Consider the following 27,507-nt stretch of genomic DNA (forward strand, 5'->3'; position numbering starts at 1 on the left):
GAGCCTGCAGCTTAGGAGCCCTGGCTGGCCCTCATCTCCACCCTGTGCTGGACTGACTTGGCCTCTCATGAATGATCTCGTGACAGATTCAGAGAGCAAGAATCAGGTTTTTTGGCTTTCCTTTTGCATCTGGTTGTAAAACTGGGGGTTTTCAAATTTTTTACAGGGCTTTTGTAGGGAGAAGGGCTTGGTGGTGGAGCCTAGATTTGTTTTCACACAGCAGCTTTGTGAACTCAGGAAAGTAGTTTATTTTCTCTGAGCCTTCATTTCCTTGTGGTGAAGAAAGGGGGGGATGGCTGTGTGGGTTCGATGTGGGGGTGCCAAGCACAGTGCCCTGCCCTCAGAGGAGGAGAAAGCCCGTGCCGCAGGATGAAGCATCCGGTGACAAGAGCAGCTGTCTTAAGGCCAAGGGGAGGGAGGTACCAGTCCCAACCTGGCCCATCAATCCCACCGACATGAGGAACAGCCCTGCCTGGGCAGTGGGGAGGGAACAAGGCTGCGTTCATTCTAGGTAATGAAAAGTGTCATCAGTAAATGAAGAATCTTGTAATTACCCAGACGTCCCTGGGAGGATTTGTGAGGCCACAGGCGGTGGCTGAGGTCCTGGTGCCGAGGGGCAGGCAGGGAGAGGGCGGTGGGCTAGATCGAGGGGAGTAGGCTCTGATCCCTGCAGACAGAGCCCCTGCTCCAGGGGAAAGTTGCAAGCCACTGGTCCAGGGCTGGATCTGGGTGCCTGGGGTACCTCATCTGCAAAGTGGGGGTTAGGCTCCAGGCGAGACTGGACTCAGGGTGAAGGACTGACGAACTTTCTCTGCCTCACAGGACAAATGGCCCCCACGCATCACCTTTTCCTCTGTGAGCCTCAGTTTCTCTACTTGCCAGCAGGCATAATGATGACAACCACCTTATTGACTTGAGGGGTGGGCAGGGCCCAAAGAGACATGGACTCTTTCAAACAGCAAAGGACACAGAGTCAGGCCAAGGGATGCCAGTTTTCCCAGACAGCCCCTCCGAGTGACTCAACTCAAGTATTAGTTCTCCGATTGCCAGGGGGCCTTTGTTTTGCCCAGGGGGGATTTGGAAGCTTCGAGATCATCTCTGAAGTCTCCTCTGAACCTCCTGAGCCCCTTCAGAGCAAGGCTGGAGCTGCCCATATCCTATGGCTGCCCATGTGTAACTGTGGATTTTCATTAGTGTGTCTCCAAGGGGCCTCTGTAGGGAACAGGGTGAGGAAAGACACTGGTGGAGGCCTCCTACATGAGAGCTCACTTGAAAACATGTGGCTGTAGGGCCATTTAAGACAATATTGTAAATGACACATTCTGTACGATGGTCATCATCACTGTCCCCATTTGCCAGGTGAGAAAACTGAAGCACAGAAAGGTCAATGGCTCACCCAAGGTCACACAGCAGTGCCCATATCTCTGACTCCTCTTTTGAGCCCTATGGCTCCACCTTCTAGATCTACCATCAGTTTCTCCTCTCTCCTATTCTATGGATGTCAGAGTAAAGAATCTTCACTGATATGCCCCTCCCTCATTTTATGGCCAGGGAAACTGAGGCACAGAGCAGGACTTTCTTAGGTAAGACATGGACTAAGATGGGCGTGGGCCTCTGTGGTCACCGCTCCTCTGTGCACCCATGCCCAAAGGTCTCCCCATCCATGCCCTGCCGTGCTCCCCCAGCTTCATCTCCCCTGCCCGGGTGGGGTGGTCCAGAAGACCTAGTGCAGAGAAAGAGCAATGACAAACGACTGCCCGGGAGAGATAATCCACTATTAAAACACGCCTGCTGTTCTAATTATAAAGGAGACCAAATTGGGTTTAAATTGGAATTAATTGAATGCCCCCTTATCCACGCCATCTATCTTGCACTCACCAGCCCTTCTGGTCGGGTGGGATGGAAGGAAGTGGAATCTCATCTTCTCCCCGACTGAACACACATCCCTGAAGGCAACCGGGGCCCAGCCCCCAGCCCCTAATCCCTTTAAACGTTTCAAGGAGCACAGACAATGGGAGCCCGGGTGCCTGGAGCCCTTCTCTGCCCACCTCGCCAGAGGGGGATGAAAAGGGATTAGGTGATTCTGGGAGGTGGGGCGAGGGGGGTCACACCCAGAGGACCAAGGCCTAAGGAAGCAGGCAGGCCTGAGTCAGCTCCGAAATGCACGCTGGAGTCTTGTAATGGGCCAGGAGATGATGCTCTGTACACAAAGCAAGGCCAGTCTGGGAGATATTTGGGGAAGGGGGCTTTGCCGAGGGGTCCTTAGGTCGGAAGGCTTTGATGGAGAAGGAATGAGGTCATCTAGCAAGCAAATTATGGGTCTGAGGCCAAGTGTGCTGAGTTTACAATAAACTGTTAGCTTCTTGTGAGGGAAGAAGGGTGAGGAAGGCTCCATCCAGGAAGCACTGCTGCCCTGTGGTCCTTGGCAGTTAGGCTTTGTTGTAGAATGTTCTTCTTCAGCTGGGCTGGGCATCCAAGGCCTTTGCCATACACCCTTAGTCAGCCAAAGCCCTTGCTACTCTCTTGGGGTTTCAAACTGATGGTCCATGGGCCAGATTTCATTCGGCCTGCCACCCCGTGTATCATTTTATTGTTTTGTCTTGAAGGTCCTTAGCTATTTGGGGCATGTTCTCCATTTGTCCATCCCCACGTTTCTTAAATTCATTTTGTACCTGGCCTGCTTCACTCATTTATATCACCTGCCTAGCTCCTTCAGACATCTGAGCTTATAATCCCCTCAGGATCATCCAAACCATTTACTGTGGCTGATTTCACTTCTCTACTGCCCCCCAAACCCCATCTCAGCCTCCTCACTCCTCACTGCTTTGCTATAATATATACCCTAAACCCAAATCTTTCTGGTCCTTTAAAGCACATTTCAGGGAGGCCATCCTCTTTGAACCCCAGGCCAGGGTTCCTATCCTCTCTAGTCCCATCAGCAATGTTCCTGGGGTACTTGCTGCTCCTCCCAGGCTCCCCTTGGGTTCTCTTGGGGTCTAGACATTTTGTTAGAAATTTCGGTTTCTGGAACACATTCTGGAAAGGACTTACTCTATATCCCAATATAGCAAGGAGCGAGAGTCAGGACACAGCATGAGTGGAGAGACTGCCTGGTGCCCAGCTGGTAGAGGTTGAAGGGGCCACTGTATACAGAGCCATGGACGGGGCTCTGAGAGCAATGTGGGTAGGGAGCTAACCCAGATGATCTCAAGCTCTCAGGGCGGTAGAGTTCTGCCGTGAGCTCTACCTCCTGCCCTGTCTTAAACCCTTCCCATCTTAGCTCTTACTTGCTTTAGCATTTTACCAGCCTACTTCCTGGTCTGTGAGCCTCAAACCACACAGAAGCATACATCCTTCCCCCTCCCCACAGCGACACGCAAATACAGGCATAATGCCCTTGTACTCCCATTCAACACACCTAGGATTCTGCCCTCTCCAAAGTTATCCCCCATCTAAAACTGTATTCTTGATACATAATACCAGAATGCTCCCCTTCATCCACACCTAAAACTCCTACCCTACATCTAAAACCTTCTGTTCTCCTATGTGTACCCTGAGCCCTTTGACTCATCTCACTACCTTTCCATTGCTTTGGAACACCTCTTTTCTCACATCTGGAGTTATGTACCCTACTCCTAGAACATTTTCTTCTCCCTCTATTATATCCACAACTGGCCTTACACCATCCAGAGTCCCCATCTCAAATTCCAAATTCATAACACTTGGAATACTACCATTCTGAGCCAGGCAGCTCAGAATTCTGAGCCCCCACTATCTGCCTGCCTCCCACCCTTAGCAATGACTCCTATAGACCTTCAACATCCCTCCTCTGCCCTAGGGCAAAAGTGCTTTCAGGCTCAAGAGTTCTATGGCCTGAGTGAATGAGATATACCTATAGGAACATATCAGGACTCATTTCTAACATATCTGACTCCATTCCTTCTCCCCTATGCATTAGGTAAATATTTGCTAATCCTGAGCTTGGTTCATGGAGCATTTTAGGCAGGCTGAGGGTTGGGCACATGCTGGGGAGATCTTAGCTCCTGGCTGCCAGGAGGAGAGATGAGAGGGGATCAGAGTATAGGCCAGGACAAGACTATTTCCAGCTTCCTGGCCTTGGGAACTGAATGGGTATCTCACTCACTCTGGCCACAGACTCCTATATTCTAACAAATTTGAATTCTTAAATATGGTAATCTATGAGAAAGCAAAAGGGATTGGAATGCTTTTACTCAGAGAGAGAAACCAAATGGAGTTAGGGGGTGATATCAACACAAGTTTCAGTCTTCTGAAAGCCAGAGGATGAGCGGTGAGTGCCAGTTGCAATGTGCTCTTGAAGAAATGAATTACTGTGAAAGGGAGTGAGGCAAGGAGGAGTTTCCAATGTGGTTCATAGATAGAGATGGAAGAGGTTGATCCCTGAGACAGGTTCAATTGATGAGACAGACATAATCTACCAGTAACTATGTTTCCAGCAAATTCTTTTTGAGCATCCATCATTGTTGGACCTAGTGTGAATAGGGTAGAAAGATGAGACTATCATAATCCTGCTCCAGAACTGAGAGAGAAGGACAGAGAATCTGTAGGGGGATGGCTGGGGTAGGGAGTTGCGGACCTGTGTGGGGCCCAGGGATGCACTGGTCAGTAAAGGCTCCAGGAAAGAGAGCCTTTTGAGCTGGGTGTAGAAGAATGTGGAGTTTGCTAAACAGAGGAGTGAAGGGAGTAAGGCAGGAGGTACAGCACAGACAAACACATAAAGGAAGGACGTGGTTGGCAAGAGTTCATGGTAAAGAGTTAGATTTGACTTTTAAGTACAATGGGGAGCCTTCTGGCTTGTGTGGAGAGTTGATTAGCAGGTGTGATGTGGAGACAGGAGACCCAGGAGAAGCTGTGGCTATGATTTAGAGCTAAGGGTCTGCTCAAAGACACAGTGGTAGGATGGGGGAAGAGTGAATGAACACCCTTATGAACTAGCGGACTGTGGGGGGAGGGCAGATGGAAGGGGTGATGACTCAGAGGCCTCTAGTTAAGGCAACCAAGGGGACAGATTATACTCAGCATCTAGCAAAAGAAAATGAATGAAATTAGCCAGGCTTCATACTGACCAAGTTCACACTCCCTCCCCCATCCACATCTCAGCATCTCTCTCAAATCTAGTGATACTCATGAACAGGGTGCACAAGGGGCAGGGGCCTCAACCCTCCCCTAACTTCCCAGAAGGAAAATTTTAGATGGAATTGCCCAGAGTACAAGAATCAGCTACATACCTTAGGAAGTGAGAGGCCTGATTCTATTTATGCTGCAACAGGTTTTTAAAAGATCTTTCACTTAAGAAAGAAAATAATAAAAGGTGTGAGTCTTGGGAAAGATTGCATAGAAGTGAAACGATAGGAGAGACCATCTCACCTTTGAGCCTGATGATACTTCAGCACCACGGACAGCAGCACACCAGGGAAGGTGCCAAAAAATGTAGTCGTGAGACACAATGGGGCTTGAAGATATCTGTGAACCACCTACAGTTATATGCAAATGTAGCAGATTGAGTCATTAAGAATTCAATACTGTAGATGCTTTAATATTATTCTATCCATCCTTAGGAGAAGATAACCTTGATAGCAGGAAGCTTACTCTGCCACCATGCAGGAAGGGAAAAACTAACTGCTGCATTGCTGTACCACTCACAAACTGCCCCCCGACCCCAAGTAACAGAAAGCAAGTTCTTTTGCCATTCTAGGTTTTGAATATGACTCCTGGGATCACCAGATCATTTAAGAAGGAAAAGGGGAGTGTGCGTTGGAACTGAGAAGGCCAAAGCAACCTGACACCTGAGTATTTCTGAGCCTCTGAAGCTTTTGAAGAGAACAGCATTTCAGGGTTCTTGGGAAGGAAGGGTGTATGGACCTGAGCCCATTTCCAGGAAAAGGACTCCCAGTGGGCTGGCTGTTTAGAGGGCAGTGAGGACTAGCCACTGAATGGCCAGGTGACGGTCCCTGTGGGACCAGCTGGCAGGGAGAAGTAGGGACTCTGTTAGAGCCATGAACCTTGGAATGGATTATACAATCAAGGCTGAGCAAGAAGGAACAGGGAGGAGTGACTTCCTCCACCCAGCAAACAACAGTGCCTGGCTTGCTGTTGCAGGATTCTGTAAGCCTGAGGCATTTGGCATTTGTTCAGACTGAAGCTTGGGAGGAGTCTTGAAAGTTACTGATATTGGTTGGAGAATGCTGAAGCCAGGTTTAATTTGTTTGAAACGAATACAGAAATGTGGTGTTATATATACCTTGAACATTGTGGAATAATTATACTTTAATTTATTCATTCATTTCCTCAACAAATATTGAATGCCTATGATGTGTGCCTTGCACTAGGTGTGGCCTTGAGGATAACTAAGGAGCAAAAATTAACAGTCTCTATCCCCCTGACGCTTATCATCTAATGAGGGAGACAGACATTAGTTATATAATAACACAAATAAAAGGAAAACTTCAAGCCAAAGTAACATTTCTGATAAGGAAAGTTATCCAAAGTCATGCTAGAAGAATGCATGGGGTGGTGGTGGGGTGTTACCTGGTTTGTAGGTAAGGGAGGTCCTTGAGGAAATGATGCTTGAGTTGAGAGCTGAGGAATAAGCTGGAGTCAGAAGAGGAGCAGGGAAGAAAGAGCTCCAAGAAGGACCAGCTCCTGAAAAGTCTTGAGGAGAGAGAAATTTCAGAGAGGAGAGGAGACTTAAAGGTGGCCCAGTGAGGCTGGGATGGGAAGTGGAAAGGCGGATGGGGAAAATGGTACTGGAGAGTCAAGTAGAGACCAAACTTTTTGGGCCCTTGTCAGGCACAGAAAGAACTTTGCAATTAGCACAAGACCATTGAGGAGCTATTGAAAGGTTTTGAGCAAGGAAGGAGGGCCCTGGAATCACAGTCAGATTTGTGACTGTAAACCAGTTCACTGGTTTATCCTGGGTTCCCCTCAAAAGCAGGACCTGAGGTAAAGACTCATGGGCAGGCAGTTTTTCTAGAAAGTGATCCCAGGTATCACTGAAGGACCAGGGAGAGCAAAAGAGGTAAAGAGAAAAAGCCAATACAAATATACATTACTGAGTTGTTCCCTGCCATATAAAACCAGAGCTTATCTCATTGAAACTTTCTCAGAAGGACATGGAATACTTCTCAGAATTTTCCACATGATGGGCCACAGAGAGAAGCATTTCTACATCAACTCCCATCTCCCTATGGGCCCAGCAGTGTTGACGCTCCCCTGCCATGCTTCCAGGCTGCACATGCCCTGTGCAGTGAAGATCTCTGCCGGTGTTTCACACTAGGCATCAGAGAAGCCCTAGTGTAGTAAGCAAAGAAATCACACATCACGTACTTGAGCTCAGACACTCTCAGGGGAAACTTTCCTGGAAATGTTCATTGCAATGGTGGCTGGGACCAGAGAGAGGCTGAGAGGATAGTCAGCAGGCAGCTGGAGCTTCTGATACCTTCCTTTGGTCACAGAATCTATTTTGGGTGACGGAGAAGGGTGGCATGGACCACAAAGGTGGTGGTCCTGCAAATAGAAGTGAGCTGGGGAGAAGAGAGGTTGGAAGACCCGGGCTACAGTTTAGAGACTGTCTGATGGGCTGGCAGTGGAAGGGTATGGGGGGAAAGTGCAAGCAAAAATGCCTCATGTGTTTTCAGCCTGAGAAACTGAGTGGATGGTAGAAATCCTGTTAAAAGAATCTTACAAAGGCAAGTGAAAAGGAGGGGCCAATGAAGGAGGAAATGACATGGAAGCCAAGAGAATAAGCAGCTTCAAAGACAGTGGTTAACCACTGAGTAAGATGGGGTGGCAGGCTAAGTTATGCTCCCCACCACCACCACCAAATATGTCCACACTCTAATCTCTGGAACCTGTGAATGTTACCTTACACTGAAAAGAAAGAAAAAAAAAAAAAAAAAGGAGGGGATTGCACTTTGCAGATGCGACTGAATCCAGGATCTTGAGATGGGTTGATTATCCTAGATTATTTAGGTGGGACCTAAATGCACGTATCCTCATAAGAGCGAAGCAGAGGGAGACTTGACACAGACAGAAGAGGAGGCAACGTGGCCAGGGAGGCTGAGATTGGGGTGCCACGGCCACGAGCCAGGGAACGCCAGCAACCACCAGACACTGTAAGAGGCAAGGAAGTAGCTCTCCCCTAGAGCCTCTAGAGAGGGTATGGCCCTGCTGACATATTGATTTGGGCCCAGAGAAATTGATTTCAGACTACTGGCCTCTAGAACTGAGAGAGGATGTATTTCTAGCATTTTAATCCACCAAGATGGTAGTCATTTGTTACAGCAGCCACAAGAAGCTAACACAGACTTGTATAGAAAAATGATCACTGAATTTGGAAACATGGAGGTCATTGGGGGATGGACGAGCAGGCTTGGATGTGGGGAATGAAGGAAAGGGAAGGATCAAGATCGGTACCTTAATTTTTGGCTTAAGAAAGTAAGTGAGTAGGTAACATTGCCACTTACTGAGATGGGGAGCAGGATCAAAAGTTCTGTTTTGACTATGTTAGGCCTGAGAGCAGTACAGACATTCCTACTGCTAAGAACAGTACGAGTAGATGAAATCAATCCCAGTTGCTCCTGCAGGACCTTGCAAAAGGCAGGGAGACAATGCCTCCTAGTTCACACATAGAATGACAACCAGAAAAGATGCTTTAGCCCTCATCCAGTGCATAGTGTGTGAGCATGCCCATGACCGGAGAATTCTTCGCTACGCCAGAATGAGTGCCAGCTCATGCCTGTGGTGTCCCCAGGCACTCCAGAAATAGCAGTTAGTGCCAGGGAGTCGCAATGAATGCAAGGCAAGTTAAGTTGATGCTGTGGAAGTAGGAATGGATGCCAGGAAGAGAGATAATATAGGCAGGAGGGATTAGCAACATGTTCCAAAGGGATAACATTGGTATATTGAGGGAGGAAGATGAATGCAGGCAGTGACTGTGTGTGCCAGGGGAATCACATGGCGTGCGGCAGAACCATAGGGGCCAAGGATTAAACATGTTGTGGGCCGTATGCTGTTGGACTAGCCATTCTTTAGCAGGAATGAGATCCGACTGCCAGCGCCAGGTAGGGGCCTGCCAGCACTCAGGCTCCAAGAGCCCAGGGCTGCTGCAATTTTGCCTTACACCTGAGTCCTCCTCTTCAAGGGAAGCTGGAATGGAAAGGACCCTCCTCCTGTCTCTGGAACCATTGCCATGTACAAGTAGAACAGTCTCCTATTAAAATGATCCGCTATCCCAGGAACCCACTACCGGAAGTCTCAGGAGGTTCAGGGCCAGAGGCTGTAAGGCCCCAGGAATATGCACTCCTGAGCAGCCTCCCACAGGCTATACTTGTTTGTAACCCTTCCCCTCCACTAGGCATACCTGGGATGGGGCGTATTGCTTGCTCATATCCACCTTCAGGAACCAGTAAGGAGAGCAACATGAAAGGGAGACCAGATGGCCGTAAAACTGCCATCAGGCCCTGAGAAATTACTGAGTTCCAACTGTGGGTCTGGGCCTCAGCTGGGAGCTGAGAAGGTCAGTGTGTGCCAGGAATGGAAACCAGCATATTACATAGCACAGGCCGAGGGAGACAGGGCGGTGTGGCGAGTGTGCCAGCAGCCAACAGCCTCCATGGTGATTTCACACCTGCCTTTTCCTTTCTTCTATATGGCAGGTATGCTGAGCAGGAATTCTCCATATGCTCGTTCTATAGATAAGAACACTAAAGCTCAGGAAAAGGAAGTGACCTGCCCAAGGTGACTGGTTCTTGATTCCTACTCCTCCCCCTGGTCCTGCACTCTTCTCTGTATAGTTTGCTGCCTCTGGAGAAAAATCAGACAAGAACACTGGCCCTGGTCTCTCCCCCAGGCTCCAAAGTTTTGCAAAGTCCTCTACTGGTACTTCTTAAATTTTAAAAACTAGACTCGAATTCAGTGGTCTCGGGTGAGCCCTGAGATTCGCACTTTTAAGAAGCTCCCAAGTGATGCTCATGCTGCTGATCCTTGGATCCCACTCTGAGTATCCAGGCTCCATTCCAATTTACCAATCCTAGTCCATCTACCCCATCTCAAACGCATTCTGTCTTGGGACCTGAAGCTTGATAGGGAAGGTCAGAGGTAATTAAGCCTGCCATATCTGAGCCCATCGCTTCCGATCTCAACCTGTCTTGTGGAAAAGCCTCACACGTTGTCTCTGAGACTGCTCTGACCCCTGTACTTTCCTTGTCTCCATTAAGACCCAATTCTCAAATTTTCCTTAATTCTGATGCAAGGGGGAAAGATCTGGGTGCAAAAAGACACGATTTCTAGGATTTGATCTGCCATAACCTCACTCAGTCAAATTATTCATCAGTTCATTTTCTACTCATCCACCCACTCACCGCATAGACATTGACTCAGTGTCTCTAGAATGCTTTCCTTCCCTGGGCATTGGTGTATCCCCATCAATAAAATAAGGTTGTGAGCTTGAGCCAATGGTCTCCACCCTGGCTGTATATCAGAATTACCCAGGTAGCTGATTGGTTCTATTGAGATATGATTTACACATACTAAGATTCACCGATTTTACGTATACAATTTGATGGACCTTGGCAAATATATACAGTCATGTAGCCACCACTACAATCAACATATAACATTTCCATCCCTCAAAAAAACTCCCTCATAACCTCTTACAGTCAAACATCCACCTCCAACCCCTGGTCCCTGATAACCATTGCTCAGCTTTCTGACATTATAATTTTAAACTTTCTGACATTTCCTATCAGTGAAATCATACAAAATTACTCTTGTGGGTCTGATTTAACCCACCAGAATGCATTTGAGATTTATCCATGTTGTTGTGTCTTTTTTTTTTTATTTATTCATCATAGTCACAGACTGAGAGAGAGAGAGGCAGAGACACAGGCAGAGGGAGAAGCAGGCTCCATGCAGGGAGCCTGACGTGGGATTCGATCCCGGGTCTCCAGGATTGCACCCTGGGCCAAAGGCAGGCGCCAAACCGCTGCGCACCCAGGGATCCCATGTTGTTGTGTCTTTTGTATTGCTGACCAATACTTCATTGTATGGATATACCACAGTTTGTTTATCCATTTATCAGTTGATGGACACCTGGGTTGCTTCCATTTGACCATTATGAACAAAACTGTTATGACTATTCAAGTAAATTCTTCCTATAAATATGTTTTCCTTGGGTAAATATCTTGGAGTGGGGTTGCTAGTTAGGCTGGGTGTATGTTTAGCTTACAAGTAACTGTAAACCGGCTCCTCCAAAGTAGCTGTGCCATCTTACATTCCCATCAGCAGTGAATGAGAGTTCTAGTTCCACATTCTTGTCAACATTGGATATTGGCAGACTGTATCATTTTAGCTATTCTAGTGAGTACGTAGAAGTATCTCGTTATGGTGTGAGTTGTATTTCTCTGATGAGTAATGACACTAAGCATCTTTTCATGTGTTTATTTTCCATTCTTTTATCTTTGCTAAAGAATCTATTCAAATCTTTACCCATGTTTTATTGAATAATTTAACTTTTTATTATGAAGTTGTAAGAGTTTGTTATAAATTCTGGATACATATTTTTCTCCCAGTCTATAGCATGCCTTTTTATTTTATCATTAAATTTTGAAGAACAAAGGATTTTTTTAAACTTGGAATAAGTCCACATTATTAACTTTTATTTTATGGTTTGTGCTGTTTTTTAATCAGAGATTTAAATTTCTAATAAACCCAAGGTCATAGTGATTTTCTCCTGTGTTTTGTCATAAAAGTTTAGAGCTTTAGCTCACACGTCTTCAGGCTTATGATCCATCTTGAGTGACTTCTTTTGTGTGGTGTGTAATATAAATCGAGATTCATTTTTTGCCCAAGAACATCTAATTGCTTCAGTATCATCTGTTGAGAAGATTATTCTCTCCCCACTAGATTACCCTAGCACATTCATCAAAAATCGATTGACCATATATGTTTGGGTCTATTTCTGGACTCCATTGAGCTAAATACCTATAATTATGCCAATGCAAGGCTGTCTTAATTGTTATAATCTAATAGTAAGTAGGTCCTGAAATCTAGTATAGCAATATTTCCAAGTAATCTGGTACAGTAAAGTCTCCAAGTTTGTTTTGCTTTTCAAAATTGTTTTGGCTATTCTAGATCCTTTGTATTTCCATATAAATTTTCGAATGGGCTTATCAATTTCTCCAGATACCCATATAGGATTTTGATAGCAAGTGCACCAAATCTTTTAACACTGTTGAGTCTCCTGATTCATGAACATAGTATGTCTCTCCCTTTGTTTAGATCATTTTTAATTTCTCTGAGCAGTGTTTTATAGTTTTTAGTGTACAGGAATAGCACATATTTTATTAAATTGACTTCAAAGTATTTCATATTTTTCATGCTATCATAGTGACATTTTTTTTTTAATTTTTTTTTTTTAAATTTTTATTTATTTATGATAGTCACAGAGAGAGAGAGAGAGAGAGGCAGAGACACAGGCAGAGGGAGAAGCAGGCTCCATGCACCGGGAGCCCGACGTGGGAATCGATCCAGGGTCTCCCGGATCCGGCCCTGGGCCAAAGGCAGGCGCCAAACCGCTGCGCCACCCAGGGATCCCTCATAGTGACATTTTATTTGAATTTTCATCTATTCACATTTAGTATACAGGCTTTTAAAATTGAACCTTGAATCTTGTTACCTTGCTAACCTCACTAATCAATTCTAGTAGCCTTTTTTAAATTGAACCCTTAGCATTTTCTATATAGGCCAATGGTCATATTATTTGCAAAAAAATATAGGTTTAATTTTTTTCTAATATATAAACCTTCTAATTTCTTTTTCTTGTCTGTTTCACTGGCCTAAGACCTCTATTACATTGTTCCACTGCAATGATGAGAGTGGGAATTCTTACCTTGTTTCCAATATTAGGGATAAACATTCAGTCTTTTGCCATCAAGTGTCATGTTAACTGTCGATTTTTCATAGATGCTCTTTCTTAGGTGTGGAAGTTCCCTTATATTCCTAGTGTACTGAATTTCTTTTGTTTTGTTTTTAAATCATGAATGAGTATTAAATTTTCTCAAAATTTTTTTTCTCTATCTATTAAGGTAATCATGTGTTGTTTTTTTAACTCTTTTAAGCTGGTGAAATACATTAATTTTTGAATGTTAAGACAGCCTTGCATTCTTGAGATAAACTACACTTGGTCATGATACAACAAATTTTTTCAGATATTGTAGATTCAATTGACTAATATTTTTTTAAGGTATTTTGCTTTTTATTGACATGGGATGTTGGGCTGACTGTGACTTTCCTTTCTTACAATATCTTTGGTTTTGTTATTAGAGTAATGTTTACATAATAAAAGGAATTGGGAAGTGTTCCCTCCTCTTCTATTTTCTGAAAGATTTTCTGTAGAACTGGTTTGTTCTAATAACTATTTTGTCCTTAAATGTCTGATATAATTAATCAATTGAGTCATCTGAAGCCCAGGAATTTTCTTTAAGGGAATGCTTTTAACTATAGAATCAATTAAAAAAAGCAGATACAATCTCTAAAATCAGAACAAGACAAGAATGTCCACTTCTATCACTTCTTTTTAAACATTGTACTGGAGGTTCTAGCCAGAGGAATTAGGTCATATAAAGAAATAAAAGGCATCCAGATTGGAAAAGAAGATGTAAAACTATCTCTATTTACAGATGACATGATTGCATATACAGAAAACACTAAAGAACACACACACACACAGACACACACACACAAACAATTAAAATTGGTGAATGACTTTAGCAAAGACAAAAGACACAAGACTCATATACACAAATCAACTGTATTTCTGTATAACAGCAAATAATAACCAGAAAATGAAATTAGGAAAACAATTCCATGTATATTAATATATATAAAAAAAATACTTAGGACTAAGCCTAGCCAAAGAAATGCAATACTTGTTTGCTCACCAAAAATGACAAAACATTATTGAAAGAAATTAAAGAAGACCTAATTAATGGAAAGACATCCCACGTTCATGAATCAGAAGACTTGATTGTTGTTAGGATGGCAATACTCCCAAAATTGATCTGCAGATTCAACGCAATTTCTGTCAAAATTCAAACTGTTTTGGTTTTTATTTACAGAGATAGACAAGCTGATCCTAAAGTTATTATAGAAATGTAAGAGACCCAGAATAATCAGGACAAAGTTGATAAAAAGGAACAAAATTGGAGGACTCACACTTCCTGATTTCAAAACTTACTATGAAGCTACCATCAAGACAGTGTAGTACTGGCATAAGGCTAGACATATAGATCAGTGAAATGTAATGGAGAGTTCAGAAATAAGCCCATACATCTATGGCCAGTTGATTTCCAACAATGGTGTAAATATCATTCAGTGGGGAAAGAATAGCCTTTTTAAACGGTACTGGGACACCCAGATATCCACATGCAAAATAATGAATGTACCCCGTCTTGTGCCATAAGCAAAAATTAATCCAAAATGCATCAAAGACCTAAATGTGAGAGCTAAAACTCTAACACTTTTTGAAGGAAACATAGTTGTGAATTTTCTTGCTCTTAGTTTAGGCAATAGTTTCTTAGATATGACTCCAAATGTACAAACAACCAAAGATAAAATAAATTGAACTTCCTCAGAATGAGAAACTTTTGTGCATCAGAAGACACTATCAAGAAGGTGAAAAAATAATCCATAGAATGGAAGGATGTATTTATATATCTGACAAGGGCCTATAATTGGGGAAATATAAAGAACTATTACTACTCAATGATAGAAAAAAAAGATCTAATTTTTAAAATAATCAAAGGATTTGAATAGACATCACTCTAAAGACATACATGTGGTCAATAAGCATGTGAAAATATACTCAACATTATTAGTAATTAGAGAAATGCAGATCTAAACCACAATGAGATACCATATCACACTCACTAGCATGGCTATTTTTTTAAAAAAAGAAAAACATACCTTGGTAAAGATGTAGATAAATTGGAAGCCTGGTACATTGTGGGTGGGGATGTTTAAAATGGTACAGCCTCCATTGAAATAGTTTGGCAGTTCCTCAAAAAGTTAAAAATGGGTTGCCATTTGAATTCCACTTTTAGGTATATAACTAAGAGACATAAAAATATACATTCACACAAAAACTTATAAAGGAATTTTCATAGAAACATTATTCACAATGGCCAAAAAGTGGAAACAATCTAAATGTCTATTAACAAAATGTAGTATGTCTATACAAGGGAATTTTTTTAGCCATGAAAAGGAATAAAGTATTGATACATTGTAAAACTTGGATGAATCCTGAAAACTTGTGCTAAGTGAAAGAAACCAGACACAAAAGTTATATATTGTACAGTTCCACTTATATGGAGTGTTCAGTATAGGCAACTCCATAGAGATGAAAAGTAGATAAGTAGTGTCAGGGAGTGGGGAAAGGAGGAAATAAGGAGTGATTACTAGTGGGCACAGGGTTTCTTTTTAGGGTGATGAAATGTTCAGAAATTGGATAGAGGTGATAGTGACACAACCTTGTGAATATGCTAATAACCACTGAATCATATACTTTAAGATAGTGAATTTTGTGTTACATTAAATTTTATGTTATATAAATTATATCTCAACTTAAAAATAGGTAAAAGGCTATCCAGAATTTTTATTTCTTCTGAAGTGAGCTTTGGTAGTTTGTACATTTCAAGCATTTTCTCTATTTTATCTAGGTTGTCAAATTTATTGGCCAGAGTTTGTCTATAATATTCTCATATTACCCTCTCAATATCTATAGTATCTCTGATGGTCTCCCTTTTGTTCTGTATTTTGATAATTTGCTTCTTCTTTTAACTGCTCCTCTTTTTTTTCCATGATAGTATTTGTCTTTATATATATATATATATATATATATATATTTTTTTTTTTAAAAGAACCAGCTTTAGAACTCTCTTTCACTCATACATCACCATCTTTCTACCTTTTTTAAAATAAAGATTTTATTTGAGAGAGAAGAGTAAGAGAGCACAAGCAAGGGGAGTGACAGATGGAGAGAAAGAAGTAGACTCCCAGCTGAGCAGGGAACCCAATGCGGGGCTCAATCCTAAGACCCTGGGATCATAACCTGAGCCAAAGGCAGATGTTTAACTGGCTGAGCCACACAGGCACCCCACCATCTTTCTACTTTTAAAAATTTCTATTGTCTTTACTATTTCTTTTCTCTTGGTAGCTTTTAATGTTCTCTTTTTCTAGTTTCTTGAAATAAAACGTAATATATTGATTTAAGACCTTTCTTCCTATTCCAATACAACCATTTAATGCTATAAATTTCCCTCTAAGCACTGCTTGAGATGCGCCCTATGCATCTTAAAATATATTGTTTTCATTTTCAACCAATGCAAAATATCTTCTGATTTCCCTTGTGATTTCTTATATGGTCCATCGCTTATTTAAAGATATTTTATGTAATTACCACATATTGGGAACTTTTCCGGATATCTTTCTGTTGTTGATTTCAAATTTATTTCTGTTGTGTTCAAAGAACATGCTCTGTTTGAGTCCAATCTTCTTGATTCCGTTTTATGATCCAGAATATGCTGCTTCTTGGTAAGTGTTCCATGAGCACTTGAGAAGAATATACATCCTGCTGTTGAGTGGAGTGTTCCATAAATGTCAATTAGGTCAAGTTGATTGATAGTGTTGTTAACTTCTTTTCTATTCTTACTGATTTTTTTGTGTGTACTTGTTCTGTCAATTACTGAGAGAGGGATGTTGAAATTTCCAACTATGACTGTAAATTTGTCTATCTCCTTTTTTAGTTCTGTAAGTTTTTGTTTCATACATTTTGACCTCTATGCTCAGTGTGTACGTATTTAGGATTATAATGACCTTTTGATTAATTGACCTATTTATCATGATGAAATGTCTTTCTCCATCCCTGGTAATATTCCTTATTCTGAAGGTTACTTTGTGTAATTTAATCATACTAGATTTCTTTGGATTAAGGTTTCAGTTGTATATATTTGTTCATCTTTTTAGTTTTAACCTGTGTCTTCATATATAGAATAGGCTTTTTATAGATGATGTATAGTTGTGTTTTGCCTTTTTACCCTATTTTAAAAGTTCTGCCTTCTAACTGGAATGTTTAGATCATTTTATGTTCAATGTAATTATATATATTGCTGGTTTATACTTGCCATCCTGCTATTTGTTTCTCATTTATCTTATGGTTCTTTGTTGTTTTCATTCGCTTTAATTAGACTTGGGGTGTTTTTTTTTTTCTTTGTTGCTCTAGAGTCTGCATTATACATGTTAAATTTAACACAGTCTACCCTTAAGTAATATTATACCACTTCATAGATACTGTAAAAACCTTACAATATATACTTCCATTTCTCTTCTTCCATTTTTGTAGATTGTCACCATACATGTTACTTCTACATAGGTTTTATTTTATTTTTATAAGAGTAAGAGAGGAGGTAGAGAGGGAGAGAAATAATCTTAAGCAAGCTCCATGCCCAGTGTGGAATCCCATGTGGGGGTTGATCTCACTACCCTGAGCTCATGATTCGAGACAAAATTGAGTCAGATGCTTAACCAACTGAGCCAACTAGGCATCAAATTTCTACATAGGTTTTAAACCTTAAATGCACTATTATTATTTTATCTTGAAATAGTCAATTATAGGCCTATGAAAAGAGTAACAGTGACCACATTTACCCTCCCATTCAACACAATTTTTTTAAAAAAACAGACCCAATATGAGAAGCAATACTTCTATTTATTTATTACCATTAGTGTATTTATTTTTTACTGAGGTAAAATTCACATATCACAGAATTAGCCATTATAAAGTGTACAGTTTAGTGGCATTTAGAGTGTGCACAATGTCATATAACGACCAATTCTCTAGTTTCAATACTTTATCATAGGTACCCAAAACTAATATAATAATGTATGTTAATTATATTGGAATTAAGAAAGTAAAAATTAAAAAAAAATTATTCTAAGAAAAAAGCCAGATGCTAAAGGTTATATAATTGAATGATTCCTTTATATGATATATCCAGAATTGGCAAATCTACAAATACAGAAAGCATACTAGTGGTTACCAGGGGATGAGGAGTGGGGGCTATGATCATTTAAATGTGTGGGTGATTATGGTTTTTATGATGAAGAAACAGCACTTTTAAAGACACCAGACATCAAGCAATAAAGGAGAATAATCTCTGAGAAATGAAATGAACCAAGCCAACCCTGCAATTGCTGTGGCTTATTTCCTTGAAAGAGTTTTCAGGTCTTGGTACAAGAAGGGAGAATCCAGGTGGAGCCTAGTGGATTCTTTGAATGGAGGAGACAAAGACAAGCATCCAGTGAGATGAAGGCAGCTAGAATTCTCAAGTCAGAATAGTAAAGAGAATAAAATATTGCACAGAGAGAGAACCCTGAGATATGCAGAGGTGGCCCCTTACATGTTCCGAGAGTCCTGAGCAGTATATGTATGCATGCATATTTCACAATATGAAAAGATTAGAGAATAGTGCCCAAAGTCACACAGAGCCAGAGTTAGTGCCTCTTCCCAGGTGCCAGACTGGAAAAACTGATAATTCATGAGTAGAATACTCAGGAAGCTTTTACCTTAGTAAAAGGGAATAATAATTAGCCCTCATTGGAATGTGACTTCAGATCTGCCTACCAAATCATAAAAGAAAGATTCAAAAGGATCAAACTCTTTCCAAGTATTTTAGCTGCATAGTCTCAGAAAAAAATAACATTATTGGAATATAAAAATATCCAGGACTTAACACTTAACTTAAAATTCATAATGTCTGGGACCACCATCAAACATCGCTAGGTAGAAAAAAAAATTACTAAGCACATACAAAAGCAGAAAAACACAATCCATATTGAAGAGAGTAATCAACTAACTGAAACAGACCTAGAATTGACAACAGATGTTACGATTAGCAGACAAGGACATTAAAAAAATATATATATATAAAATATATATATTATATATATTATATATTATAACCATATCCCATATATTCAAAAGAGTTAAGTAGATCTACGAATCATAGTTTGTTAAAAATGGAATATGAAGAAATTAAGACTACAGTATCTGAGATGAAAAATGTCAGTGTCTGAGATGAGATTAACGACAGGTTAGGCACAGTAGAAGAAATAATAGTGAATTTGAAAGCATAGCAATAGAAACCATCCAAAATGAAAACTATAAAAAATAGCAAGAGTATTATTGAACTGTGGAACTTCAGGCAGCCTAATATATAAGTAACTGGAAACCACAAAGAAGAGGAGAAATAGGGGTGGAAGGAACAGAAAATATATCTGAAGATATAATAGCCAAAAAAAAAAAAGAAAAATCAAATGTGATGAAAAATATTGAGCCACAAATCCAAGAAACCTAATGAATTCCAAGAACATAAAGAAAACAAAAAACAAGATATATTTTAATCAAATTGCTCAAAACTGATGATAAAGAAGACATCTTAAAAATAGCCAAAAGGAAAAAAAAACACTTTAAATACAGAGGAAAAAAGACAAAGATAATATTGTAGATCTATCACCAGAATACTGAAAGCAAAAAGGCACTGGAATACAACTTTTAAATTGCTGGAAAAAATTATCAACTTAGAATTCTGTGCCCAGTGAAAATACCTTTTAAAAAGGAAAGCAAAATGAAGATGTTTGCACACGTGCAAAATGGTCTAAACACCCTAATTAAATGGCAGAAATCATCAATTTGAATGAAAAAGCAAAATCCAGTTATATGCTGCCTATAAGAAATGCACCTTAACTATAAAGACATAATTAGATCAAAAGTAAAAGGATGGGAAAAGATACAACATGCTAACATGAAACAAGAGAAAGCTAGAGTGGCTATTTTAATATCAGACAAAGAAAATTTCAGAGCAAAAAGAAAACCCTCTCTGTACTATCTTCTCAATTTTTCTGTAAAAATAAAGTCTAATTTTAAAAAAGGGACAGTATTTTTGACATGACAGCATGTTCAACAGTATTTGATAGTATATCAGAATTTGTGGGATGCTACTAAAGCAGTTCTTGGGAAGTATATAACAATAAGTGCCCGTGTTGGAAAAGGATAAAGTTCTCAAGTTAATGAATTCAAAACTAGAAAAAGAAGAGCAAGTAAACCCCAAAGTAGGCAGAAAAAAGAAAATAATAAAGATCAAAGTGTAAATTAATGAAACAAACAAACAAAAACGGAAAAAGAATAGAAAAATTTGATGAAACCCAAAGTTGTTCTTTTGGATCGATGAAATTGCTAGATTCTAGCAAGACTAATCGGAAAAAAAAATAGATAATACATAAATGACCAATATCAATAACTTGAGAGGTGATATCACTACAAATTATATGACATAAAAAGGATAGTAAAGTAATGCTATTTTTAAAGATTTTATTTATTTATTTAAGAGAGAGCAAGAGAGCACAAGCAGGGAGTGGCAGAGGGAGAAAGAGAAGTAGTAGTCTCCACGCCGAGCAGGGAGCCTGACACAAGGCCCAGTCCCAGGATGCTGGGATCACGACTGGAGCTGAAGGCAGATGCTTAACTGACTGAGCCTCCCAGGCACCCTAAGGAATGCTATTTTTAAAACAACTGTATGACTATAAATTCAACAACTTAGATGAAATAGATAAATTCCTTCAAAGACACAAATCACTAAAGTTCACTCAAGAAGAAATTGATATCCTGGTCACCTTATATCTATGAAAGAAATGGAAAAATGAGATTTTCTTTTTTTTTTTTAAGATTTTATTTATTTATTTGACAGAGAGAGAGAAAGTGAGTGAGAGAGAACAAAAGCAGGGGGAGGGGCAGAAGGAGAGGGAGAAGCAGACTCCTCACTGAGTAGGAAGCCTGATGCGGGGCTCAATCCCAGGATTCTGGGATCACAACCTGAGCCAAAGGCAGATGCTTAAGCAACTGCACCACCCAGGTGCCCCCCCAAAATGAGATTTTCTAAGAGTAACAAATAAATGAGAGCAGATATTTAAAAAGAAATTAACTCCAGGCCTAGATGGATTCACTGGTAAATTCTACAAGGCATTTATGGACAAGATAATGTCAATTCTATGGAAACCCTTCCACAAAATAAAGGGGGAATACTTATCAATTCTTTTTATGAGGCAAGCATTATCCTGATATCAAAATCAGAGACATTAGAATAAATGTAACCTATAGTCCAATACCCCCACGTCAATCAAAATAAAAATACCTTAACAAAATATTATTGAAATGAATCTAGCAACATATGGGAAAGGTAGTACACCATGACTAGTAGAGTTTATCCCCCAAATGTAAGGTCCTCTTAATACTCAAAAATCAATGTATTTCACCAGCTTGATAGACTAAAAAAGAAAAATTATAAAATCTTAATTGATATAGAAAAAGTATTTTTGAAAATTGAATACTTATTCATGATTTCAAAAAGAAGACTCTCAGCACACTAGGAATAAATGGGAACTTCTTCAACCTGAAAAGTCATCTATAAAAAGCTGAAAACTAACATCTAATTTAATGGTCAAAAATTTAATGTTTCTCCCCTAATACTGGAAACAAGGCAAGAATTTTTAGTCTTGCCACTATTATTGAACATTGTAATGAAAGTCCTAGCCAGTGCAAGCAAGCAAGGGAGAAGAAAGGCATATAGATTGTAAAGATCATCTTCTTTACAGACGATCATGTCTAGGTAGAAAATCCTAAAAGATTTTTTTAAAAGACACTAGAATTAATAAATAACATGGTGACAGGATATAAAAAAATCTATTACATGTCTGCATACTGGGAATGAAAATTGCAAATTCAAATTTCTATTTTTATTTTATTTTTATTTCTAGACCTTTATTTGTCTGTGAAAAAGGAAAAAAAGGAATAAAATAGAGATGGCACATTTGACGCACACACACACACACACACACACACACACACACACACACACCACTGAGAAAAACCATTACTCAGCCATTAGAAATGACGAATACTCACCATTTGCTTCAACGTGGATGGAACTGGAGGGTATTATGCTGAGTGAAGTAAGTCAGTTGGAGAAGGACAATCATCACATAGTTTCACTCATATGGGGAATATAAGAAATAGTGAAAGGGATTATAGGGGAAAGGAGAGAAAATGAGTGGGAAAAATCAGAGAGGGTGACAAAACATGAGAGACTCCTAACTCTGGGAAACGAACAAGGGGTAGTGGAAGGGGAGGTGGACACGGGGATGGGGTGACTGGGTGACGGGCACTGAGTGGGGCACTTGACGGGATGAGCATTGGGTGTTATACTATATGTTGGCAAATCGAACTCCAATAAAAAAATATACATATAAAAAATACTCTTAAGAGAATGAATAGACAAGACACAGACTTGGAGAAAATCTTTCCAAAGCATTTATCTAATAAAGAATTTGTATCCAGAAGAGTTAAAGAGATCTTGAAATTCAATAATATGAAAACAAACAATACAATGTTTAATTTGGAAAAAATATTTGTGAAATAGCTATTTCATTTAAGAAGATGTATGGATAGGAGATAAGCACATGAAAAAAATGTTCAAAATCATTTGTCTTTAGGGAAATGCAAATTAAAACTACAACTAAGTACTGCTACATGTTTACTAGAATGTCCAAAGTGTAAGACTGACTATATCAATTGTTGATGAGGATTTGGAGGAAGTGGGATGCTCATACATTGTGGGTGGTAATGTAAAATGTACAACCATTTGGAAAAGACTTTGGCAGACTTTTGACAGTTAAACACATACTTCAGTTAGGCAAAGATTTACTAGACATGACACCAAAAGCATGACCCATAAAAAAACAAACTGATATATTGAACTTCATTAGAATTTGAAATGGTCATTCTTCAAAAAAATACTCTTAAGAGGATGAATATACAAAGTACAGTCTTGGAGAAAATATATCCCAGCCATTCCACTATTGAGTATTTACCCAAGACATTGCTTATGTCCATACAAAGACTTATACATAAATGTTTATAGCAGATTTGAATGTGGGTTCAAATCTTAAGCTTCATGATTCTGGGGGTATATAGTTTTCATCAACTTTGGAAAGTTTCTGGCCATTATTTGTTTTAAAAATATTCCACGGCATTTGTATTTTTTCTACTTTTTTTCCTCCCTGGGTGCTTCATTTTGTATTGTTTTATTGCTATGTCTTCCATACCATCTTTCTTTAGTAGCATCTACTCTGTGGTTAATCACATCTAGTATTATTTCAAATATTAAAAATACAGTGAAATTTCAGATATTGAATTTTCATTTCTATAACTTCCACTTGGAGATATATATAATTTCTTTTTTAAAAAAGATTTACCTATTCTAGAGAGTGCACGAGTGCAAGAGTGGGGGGAGGAGCAGAGGGAGAGGGAGAGAGAAACCCAAGCATACTCCATGGTGAGCACAGAGCCTGATGTGGGGCTCAATCTCGCTACCCTGAGATCACAACCTGAGCCAAAACCAAGAGTCTGACGCTTAATTGACTATGCCACCCAGGCACCTCTATTTCTCTCTTCATAGCCATGTTTTCCTCTGTCTTCTTAAAGGTTATGCAACATATTCACAATAGCTATTTTAATATCCTTTTCCACTAATTTGTTCTCTCATTTCTGGTCTATTTCTAACGTTTGGTTTTTTCACCTGGGATGGATCATATTTCCTTGCTTTATTTAATATCTGGCAGAATTATGGCCTCCAAAAAGATTCCATGCTCTACTCCAAGGAGCTGTGGATATATTAACTTATATGGGAAAAGGTGCTTTGCAGATGTAATTAAGCTTACTAATTGCCTGACCTTAAAATAGGAAGATTATACTGGGTTATCTGAGTGAGCTCAACATCCCATGAGTCCTCAAAAGCAGAAGCAGAAGCGGAAGTCAGGGAGATTCGGAGCACGAGTAGAACTTAATGCACCATTGCTGGTTTGAAGACAGAGAGGGCCTCAGAAGACGAAGTGTGCGAAGCCTCAAGGAGCTGAGGGCAGCCCCTAGCTGACATGAAGCAGGGACCTCAGTCCTACAACCACTAGAACTCAGGTTAAGCTGGGAAGATATTCCCAAGCTCCAGAGAACTAAGCAAACTGACATTTTTATCTCAGTCATGTGAGACCATCAGCAGAGTACCCACTTCTGATCCCCAGATGGCATGAGAAAATAAGTGACTGCTATTTGAAGTCACTATGTTTGTGGTAATTTTGTTATGGCAGCAATAGAAAACTAACGCACCTGGTAATTTTTGGTTGGATGCCAGACATTGTTAATGGAACCTTGCTGGGGGCTGGATACTTATGTATTCCCATAAGTATTCCTAAATTATATTCTAGAACACAAGTAAGCTACTTGAAAATGGTGGAATCCTTTCAAGGGCTATTTTATCTCCTTTAGGGTAATTCCAGAGCACCCTTTATTCTAGTGTTAATTTAGCCCTACAACTAAGGGGATACCTTTCTGGGTACTCGAGCTGATGTCTTCTGTATTATAAGGATTTCCCACTCTGGATGGCGGGGGAAGGGGAGAACAATTCCCAGCCCCGTCTCAGCTCTGGAAATTGTTTGGTCCATTCCATTCTAGTGGTTCCTTTCCTGGTAACTTTCTGTCACAGGGACTCAGATGAGTTCTTAGCCAAAGACCCAAGGAGCCCTTGCCATGCCTGACAGCTTTCTTTGCAGGCCTCACCCCTCGAGTACTCTGCCCCACAAATTCTAGCCACCTTGGTCTCTCTGAACTTCAATTCCTGTTTCCTTAAGGTGGAATAGTAAGTTGATGAAATTGTCAGGCTCACCTTCTTTGTTTCCTCTCTCTAAGCAATTATAGTCCTGTCATGCCTGTTGTTCAAGGTCTGAAAACCATCATATCCTGCATTTTGTCCAGATTTCTAGTTGTTTAAGATGGAGAGGTAAATTCAGTTCCTATTATTCCCTTAGGCTAGAAACAGAAGTCCCTGGGGGAACGTTTTAAATATTGAAGGATGGATCCCATCCCTGGGTGCCCTGGGGGCAGGCCTGGGCATTTTTTTAAAAGCTCCTTTAGTCATTGTAATGTGCAACCACAATTGAGAACTGTTGACCTGGATGATCTATAAAAACACTTTTTAATACAAAGTATGCCATTTGGTAAGTACTTACCATGCATCAGGCATTCTTCTAGGGACTTACTTACTATCTCCTCTCATCTTCACAGCCACCCTGTGCAGCGGGCTTTCTTATCATTGTTCTACAGTTGAGGAGTCTGGGGCTCAGGGACCTGCCCCTAGTCACACCACCAGGAAGCAAAAGAGCAGGAAAAAGAAACCAGCCTGACTCCACAGGCTCTTCCCATCCCGTGGCACAGCTGTGCCTCCCTGATCAGACCATCGGATTCTGAATTGCCTCGTGTGGGGTTCTGTGCAGGTTGGACAGATCCACGGACACGCTTCCCTGGACAGAGGGTGGGTACTCCTCTTGACTTGCCAGTAGCCCTACTGAAAGGGCTGTGGGGTGAGGGAGCCCTTCTCGCCTTCTCCTCAGCTCAGAGCTCCTCCTGACATTTCAATTCCCATCTTTGTTCCTGCTTCAAGCTGCTGAGAAAAACAGTTGGCCTTTTGGACTCCGTACTCCCCAAAGATGGAGAAGCCTTGGTCATTATGAGGATGGCCCAGTGGGAGTGATTAGGGGCAGGTTGGCAAGCAGAATGGCTGGCTTGTGTCCTTCATTCTGCTCACACCTTGGGCCGGGGGGGCGGGGTTGGAGGTAGGGGGTCTCAATGTGACAGGAGAGGGGAGTTCTTTCAGGAGGAAGGCATAGAACCACAGGGTTCCTTAGAGACTCTTTGTCCAGTGCTTTCATTGTACCAATGGGGAAGCAACACCCAGAGAGGCAAAGGTAGGATCCCCAGGTCGTTCAGAGACCTGGGCAGGGCGTAGGGGGAGATAGCCAACCAAGTTCCCTAGCCACCAGCCCGACTCCTCCGAGGACCAGGGGTCTGCTGAGGGACTGTAGCCGCTCCTGGCATCCTTGCCAGTGAAAATTCAGCCTGGAAGGAAATGACCTGCCCAGGGTCCCTCCGCAGGCCAGATGTAGCAGTGCTCAGGGCTCTGCTGCTCAGAGTGCTGCTCTGAGGGGTGGAAGGGCTGCTTCATCTCGGCTTTCCCTCCCTTTCAGGGGCCTTGATTGAGCCATGTGGTTCCCTTGGAAACAGAGCTGCTTGTCTCCTGGGGTCAGCAGCACTTAATCTGCGATTACTGCAATTTTGAAGCTGGTGGGGGAAGGGACCTTGGACTCTCCCCACATTCCTACATCACCCTCTCTACCCGCTGCTTCATGAGAGCATGCACACTTTCCTTCGTTCTCACACTCAGGTTCCCCACATGTGGGGACACAGACACACACGCGCACACACAGGCATGCACACACACTTTCTCCCAAGCTCAGAGAGCTTTGAATCACTCTGTTTTCTAACCCCCAACCGAAAAAGAACAATCATGTCCCTACCAATTACCCTCTCCTTGTGCCCTGAGTTTGCCCAAGCACCAGAATGGGAACACCCTTTCCTTTCAAACTATCTCTACAGCATTACAATCAGATGAAGAGTGGGATGGGGGGAAGCAGGCCAGATGATCCATTTTCCTTGCCTCCCCACAGGAGATTTCAATGTCTGCAAGGAAAGTCAAGGGTGTGTTGGAGCATTACCGTGGACAATGAAATTTTAAATAATCTACATTATAATTCATCAGCATACACTCTGCTTCTGGTGAAGTCCTTTGAGGGCTGGCTTTCCTCTAATCCCCACTGTGGCTCCCTAGTACCCTGGCGCCTGATGGGTTTGTGCTGAATAAAGATATCCTGCACTTCAAGAGGGCAGAGATGAAAACTTCCTGAGCAAAGATGGATATGGTCCCACATCCCGTGCCCTGATTCCAACCCAGGAAAACAGTTGATATCAAACAAGAAATGGAGAGACTTCTAAAATATCAATTAAGTTTTACCAGAGACCCAGGGAGAGGATGGAAGGAGAGATATAGCTAACATCGAGAAACAAAAACTTTGAAGTGACCCTAGAGTTTGGAGGATCGTGCCCAGAATGAGGAGAGATTGAAGAGAAAAAAATTCACCGAAACAATAGAAAAACGAATGGAGGCGACAATAGGACTTTCGACCACATTCAGAGCCCAGAGTCACTAGAAGGTCTGGGTGGTGCCGAGTTCAACTAGGACAGAGAAAGAAGGAACCTTGAGTCCTGTCTGGGGTTCTTCTCCGTCAAAGACAATGGCCGGGAGCTTGCCACACGTGGTCTTGGTGAACACCTGAATGGTAGGGACAGCCAGAGACAAAGCAGCAATTTTTAAAAACTATAAAACAAATGCATGCACTTGGTATCAGTAAAGAAATTATAATCATATACAGAGATATAATACAAAGGTAAAATTTCTCTTCCCTTCTCCAAGC

General features: G+C 41.2%; 1 long non-coding RNA gene across 1 annotated transcript; it reads left to right on the forward strand.

The window, feature by feature from the left end:
* The first annotated feature begins 3,793 nt into the window (after positions 1-3,793).
* On the forward strand, positions 3,794-27,507 carry LOC140631515 (uncharacterized). Its single transcript, XR_012029058.1, has 3 exons — positions 3,794-4,309; positions 25,265-25,511; positions 26,704-27,507. It is a non-coding gene; the product is annotated as an uncharacterized lncRNA (long non-coding RNA).

This window comes from Canis lupus, chromosome 4 (genome assembly GCF_048164855.1).
Source record: "Canis lupus baileyi chromosome 4, mCanLup2.hap1, whole genome shotgun sequence".
Taxonomy (NCBI): domain Eukaryota; kingdom Metazoa; phylum Chordata; class Mammalia; order Carnivora; family Canidae; genus Canis; species Canis lupus.